This window comes from Prosopis cineraria, unplaced genomic scaffold, assembly GCF_029017545.1.
Source record: "Prosopis cineraria cultivar Desert tree isolate PC_DT_omini unplaced genomic scaffold, ASM2901754v1 PC11, whole genome shotgun sequence".
In the NCBI taxonomy this organism is placed as follows: Eukaryota; Viridiplantae; Streptophyta; class Magnoliopsida; order Fabales; family Fabaceae; genus Prosopis; species Prosopis cineraria.
The window spans coordinates 39,239,632-39,246,143 of NW_026555342.1; the positions used below are offsets into that span (position 1 = coordinate 39,239,632).

The 6,512-nt window shown below is 30.9% G+C and overlaps 1 long non-coding RNA gene across 5 annotated transcripts; it reads left to right on the top strand.

The window, feature by feature from the left end:
* Nucleotides 1-1,623: 1,623 nt before the first annotated feature.
* LOC129286873 (uncharacterized) lies at nt 1,624-5,509 on the top strand. 5 transcript variants are annotated; one of them, XR_008587527.1, is made up of 4 exons: nt 1,624-1,783; nt 1,890-4,113; nt 4,423-4,543; nt 5,017-5,509. It is a non-coding gene; the product is annotated as an uncharacterized LOC129286873 (long non-coding RNA). The 5 variants fall into 5 exon arrangements; XR_008587529.1 differs by having other exon boundaries at nt 4,423-4,458; XR_008587530.1 differs by having other exon boundaries at nt 5,321-5,508.
* The last annotated feature ends 1,003 nt before the right edge of the window (nt 5,510-6,512 follow it).

A 6,512-nucleotide genomic window follows, 5' to 3' on the forward strand; every position in this document is an offset into this window, starting at 1 on the left:
GTCAAGTTTTCTCTCTTCCTCTTATGTATTTTTGATAACCTTGGAACTTCCTTTTCAAATGTATCTAATTGATAACTTCTATTAATACCTGACAATTGAAGGTGTGTTCGTTTTTTCCACATTTATATATTAATAGAGTGTCTCCTTTAGAAAACATTATTAATTACACCTCTTAATTAAGGGCAGTGTTAAAAAAACCTTATTAATTTCACCTTAAAAGATCTAAAATGCCTTACATGTAGTTTTTTAATATGATATACTTTAGAAAAATGTTTCATACTAAACAAAGAGAGCAACAAATAATTAATGAATAAAATGCATATCTTTTTTTATTAGCTTATTTTTAAAATAAATAAATAATGAATAGTTGATGTAAAAAGGTACTTTGTCGCAGGAAAGTAGAGGATATTTTGTTTCAAGAGTGTTGTCTTCCTTGTGTACTTTTGATAAACTTAATTGAGTCTTCCTTTTCAAATATCTCTAATTCATAACATTTGATAATATCTAACATTTGAAGGTGTGACCATTTTACAATGCCAAAAAAAAAAAACTCGATTTAGAGACAAATTATAATGTGTCTCCAATAGAAACGGAATTAGAGACGTGTAACAAATATTTTAATTATTTATGTAACTTTTTTTTGTAAAAATAATTTAAAAATGTTACACACAAATTTAGAGACAAATAAAAAGGTATCTAAAATCTTCGTCTTTAAGTCATAGCTAAATTTTAATAGAGACAATTTTTTAAACAACTTGAGTTTGTCTCTAATTATCTAAGTTATTTTTTTTACTTGTCTCTAAATTCTCTTCTAAAATAATCATCGAGACTTGTTTAGAGACAGCAAGAAAATCCATATCTAATTATTAACAAATCTGTCTCTAGAGTTGTCTCAAAAATTTTATAAAATATTTTTATAAAAATTAGAAAATTGTTAGTTTTTTATTACCTATATTGTTAACATGAATCTTTGATTTTCAATTAAAACTCCCTATCTCCTTTAATTTTAGTCATTTCTCGAATCATTTTTTAGCCCAAGCTCCCTAATAAATTATATTTTTATCCTCTTCACTTGGTCATTTTATTAATGAATTGTGGCTAATTGAGATTAAATAGATTATATTTTATTTAATCAGTCACTGCTTATTTGTGAGAATTAATTGATTAAATCTTAAAAATTATGATAAAATTCTCCATTTAATATTTTTATACATATGCCTATTGAATATTATTTTATTTTGTGTAGATTTTTAAATCTAAATTGAACATAATTAATGGAGATCTGTTAGGCTTTAAGTTGAAATAACTCAATAAGTTAAGTTAAATCAAAATTTATGATAATTTAATTTATGAATATTTTTATTCGTTTCGGGATAAATTTAGCATGATGTGTTTGTGGCTTAGTGAAAACTGAAAATTCATCTTGTTGTATAACCCTGGTTCGAATCTTGGTGGTGCGAGGCCAGGAATTTTTTGTTTGCCACAACTTCTGGAAATTACATTTCTACCCCATAAAAGAAGAAGAAGAAGAAGCAGAAGGGGCAAAAAAAAAAAAAAACAAGAAGAGTGATCAGATAGAGTCGGATATTTCTTCTTATCAAAAAAAGAGTCGGATATTTCTTTCCCTTATCCTTTCAGCTTTAGCAGGGAGAGACTGAGAGGGAGTGAGCTTCAAACCCCTTTTGTATCTTCTCCAATCTTTCTTCGCCGCATTCCTTTTCATCCATCGCCGGCGACCACAAACAAGCTAGAGATTCCTCTTCCTCCTCGGTTCATGCAACAGGTATGAGTGTCGCTGTCAGTTCTTCTCCTTTCTCTCCCCTATTATGTCTGTTGCTGAGGCGTACTTCATCCATCTCTCTCAGCGACTCCTTCCTTTTCTGTTCCAGTTGCGGTGAGGGTGTGTGACGGGACTTCTTTTTTCTTTTTGGCCCATGGTTGCACTGCTAGTTGGTGCTGCTTGCTCTTTCCGCCGCTGATTGAAGGTGAGGAGCTTCGAACTCCCTCCTCCTTGTTGGTTCTGTTCGTGTATGTGTGTTTAAATTGCAATAATTGTGAATTATTCCCTTTCTTTATTGCTATGTGTGTCGTATATATGAGGAAGGAAGGGTTTAAATAAGCTGAAAATTTTCAGTTTAACGTGCAAGATGAGGATAGTGTTGATTTGAATTTTATTTGAGCTTAATCTGATTCTTGATGGGCTATGGTTTTGAAAAGTATGATAAATCTAAATGTTGATGCTGAATTTTTTTTTTTTTTGGCAGATGATTGATGGATAAGAAGCTCCATTGAGTAAATTAGGAATTGATGCATATTAAGTGTTTGTTGAAAGGTTTGAAGGAGGATTAGATCTCATTTAAATAACTAGTTATGGCTAGAGGAGTATATATGAAGGAAATTGGTGATAAATAATGATGCTTGGGAAAACTTTTAGATAATGAATTTTCGTATTCTTTTTAAATTTTCCTGATTATGTGAAAATTGGGAAGTTTAATAAACTCATATATTGACATTAGAAAATGTTAGGATGAGATTGAGGAGGAAAGAACTTAGATGTACAGTGTTCACACTAATGTCTAGGAGGTGTTTGATAAAATGTTTGTAAGAAGAAATTTTGAATTATAGTGGTAAAAAAAATATTGTGATGATTGTATTGCTGTAAATTAGAACTATGGAAGGCAATTGTTTTCTACAATGAAAGTTAGAATGGAATTAGAGATCTTTTTTTTTTTTTGGGGGGGGGGGGTGGGGGAATCGTTTGGTTTCCAAATTCAAGCTCCAAATTGTTTACACACAGACACACATCTTGAAGATGTCTATGGAATATTTGATGCATGTCTGAAAATGGTTAGAGTTAAGATTTATCTATTCTACACCTCTGAATTTTTGCACTGTAGATTCTTGGATGTAAAGTGTGATGTGTGTGTGTGTACATCCATGATTTAAATTTAACTACATGTGCTTTAGAAGAGTTGGAAAGTAAAAAAAAGTTATTATATAAACAAAGTGCTGGATAGAAAGTATATATACACAATACTTCAAGGATTGAAAGGTCAAAGTTATAAATTGGGCTGATTTGAGAATTTAGTTGATTACAGTATTGTTAATATTGGAAAAGAGTTTATTAAACTTGAATGTATGTCATTAAGTTTTCTTTTTATTTGTTAATGGTATTTAGAGGAAGGAAGATTTGATTGGAGCTCTAAAGAGTGAATTTTAGTGCTTGAGAACATTACAGGTAAGATGAGGATGAGAAGACTATGGGAAGGTGAAAATCGATGCTGACTGTGAAGATGAGGATGTTGCAGCTGCAGTGAAGTCAACCCTGTGCTTGTGTTTCTCCAATCATTTTTAATTTCACTTGTGCTTTCATATGCATAAGTTGAGTCAGATCATATTAATTATATTTAATGTCTCAAAATATGGTGGCCTAACCTTATGCTTAAATCTGTGCTTGTTGCTACAACCAATACCTGTCTTTCTAGATTATGCTTTAAACAGTTCTTTCATAGTAATTCAATTGAGCTTTTATTTTAGATTACAATCAATCATGTCCTTCGCAAGAGCTTGTGGCAACGGATCTGCATGGCTTGGAGTGGAGGTTCCCTGTTATATTTTTTTAATTCTTAATATGTATTAGGATTTAATTTCTAGAGTTGATCAAAATACTATATCCTGTTTTTGTTTCTATTTTGGAATACAAATGTAATTGCATTGCAAATGTAGAGTTGTTCCTAAGATTAGGCCTTTTTTCGGGGGCTGAATTTTTTTTGTGGAGTTTGCATATGTTAAGAAAAAAACAGAGCTTGCAACTCGGGAAGCTGATCAAAAAAGGAGAGAGAGGCTAGTATCTCAGTTTTTTGAAGTTAGTAAATTTTATGTTAATTAGTTTGAGTCTAAATATAATTTATGTATTTTTAGTACTTACCAGAGGTATGGATATATCTACTTTTGGCGGAGGTTTTTTAGTTCTTCATTTACTTATATGCATTTAAAATCTTTTTTGTTGTGCACTTTATTTATGAAGAGTGTTATCATGCGCTTTTGTTTTTCTAGAGGCACTTCGGGATGGTCAGATAGATTTGTCTTAGCTTGGAATTGATCCAAGTACATGTAAGTGACCAGCACGTTAAATTTTAAAAATATCATTTAGCTTTTGATGATTGTGGACAGTGTTAATACTTAACAGAGTGCCAAATAGAAATGAAATAATGAAATCACTGTTAGAAGTGAGTTATTTTATGAGTAGATCAGTAAACATTAGTGTTTGCTGAATTTTGTGTTTTCTTAACCACTTATGGCACATAGTAAGATTGACTCAGCAAATTAGTTTGTGTTTTTTGTGTTGGGGACTGAATTTTCAGAATGGAAGTGAGTTGTTCTTATTTGTAGAGTAATATTTACTTTTCTTTCTCTTTGCAGTGATTTCTGAAGTAATGGCAAGTTTACTTTGTAAAGGTGCTCTTTGGTTCACTATTTTGTATTTTGCACATGTGTGACACCAAGACAAACGGTGGATGGAAATTAACTTCACATCTTTTAGGTGCCATATTAGTCTTCTTTGTTTTTTTTTTTTTTAAAAAAACTTTAGATAAACTACTTAAATAAAAGGCATGAATGTTATGATTTACACGTGGCATGAATGCAGCTTTCTTCCAAAGAGTCTTCATATGTTCTTGTTGCTTGTCCCATCTTCCAAAAATTTATTGATACTTGGCCTACTGATCTCATTATAGATTTTCATCTTGAAAGATCTTTGAGGACAATCAAAATTGAACTTTTAGTGCAGATGCAAGTAATCTATCCTGTTTCTATGTCAATTTTATCTTCACGATTAGAATAAGTTCCAAAATTGTTTTACCTAAGTGTAAAAATAGATTTCACCATGGCACACGTGCATTTAGTAATCATCTCTGTAATGTTTTTGTTCTGCCCCTTCGTTGGTTTTTATATTCTTAGTGTGACTGTAGAGTTGCAATGACAATATTCAAAGGTTTTGTACATATATGTTTCAAGGGAGTTGACTGCTTGAAGTATGATAATTGTGAGGATACACATGGTCTTAGTCCAAAGGAAAGGTATCAATGTGAAGCATTTAAGTGAACATAAGAGGCTGTTTATGGAAGAGGAAATTGATAATTACGTTTTGTGAATACATGCACCCCATAGTGAGTGAAGTTCTAATAAAATATGGAAGGTCCACTTTATTCTCTATTTATGAATGGTGAGTATTTCACATACTCCTTGCCTTAAGGTTTTATATTTAATATATATTGATGTAAAGTTGGTTTAATGTTTACTTTTCATGTTTATGTTACAGGGACTTTGCGTCAAGTATATGGTAATGATTGCATTTTGTGAGTTTTGTACCTACCATTACAGTTTTGCTTTTTTTTTTATTTTAGGAATAAGTATAAGCTTGAAGCTTTTCATGCAGATAGTTTTTTTTCCCCCTTGTTAGGTTTAGTTTGAAGAATTGCAGAACAATGATATCTTTTATTTTGGCAGGAGAAGACCATGTAACATCTTTTATAAACTATTATATGTTGTTTATTGTATTTAAAGCAAATTATATGTTCTATGTTTCAGGCAATATCTTGTTATGAATTTTTCTTTCTCGCTATTAAATTAGTGTCAAAAATTTGCAAAGGATTAACATAATGGAGGAATGAAGAGAAATATTTTGTTTAAAAAATATATATTTTTGAGACGGATTTAGAGGGAGAATAATCCACCTCTAACAATATATGAATTATATATAATTATTTTAGTGATGAATTAAAATTCATCTCTAAATTTAGAAACGGATTTTGAGATGAATTATATCTCTCTCTGCAAGGTTCAAGGTGACAATTTTAAAAGAAAATTAGAGTCAGAGTAAATTTTAATTTAGAAACAAAAGCACATCCTCTCAAATTAGAGTCGGGCAACAAAATTGCCTCTAATTATTTAGTAATATGACTTTTAGTGGCATCTTGTGATTCATTTTTAAAGTCGTCACTAAATAGTCAGAGACAGATTTTAAGCTATTTAGAGATGGATTTCTAACTGTCTAAATATATATATATTTTTTAAGGTAGTGCTACTGTGTGTCTCTTTATATAGAAGTTCCTCAAATTTGGAAGCCTCTTTATATAGACGTTCCTCAAATTTGGAAGCCTAAAAAGCTCAAGGCAAGTCAGCCTAGGGGAGAAAAAATGTAAAATCAACGGATTCTGAAACTTGACCTTTTGCAATAATTACTTCTATTTGAAGTTCTTCAAGATGATGCACACTCCTTTGGCTATAGATGTAGGAATAACTATTAGTAGCTGTATTTCTTTAAAATTACTCAAATCTTCAAAATCAAACACCACCTCTATCATATCACATTTAATTTACTCACTCCTAGTTTTTGTAAATTGTTTTAAAGATTTTTAACACATGAAAGGGCACAAATTTCACAAAGTCTCAGCTCTCGACAAGTTCCTAAATGAGCTGTGTGAAAGTTGGTCATCCCATAACAATTGAAT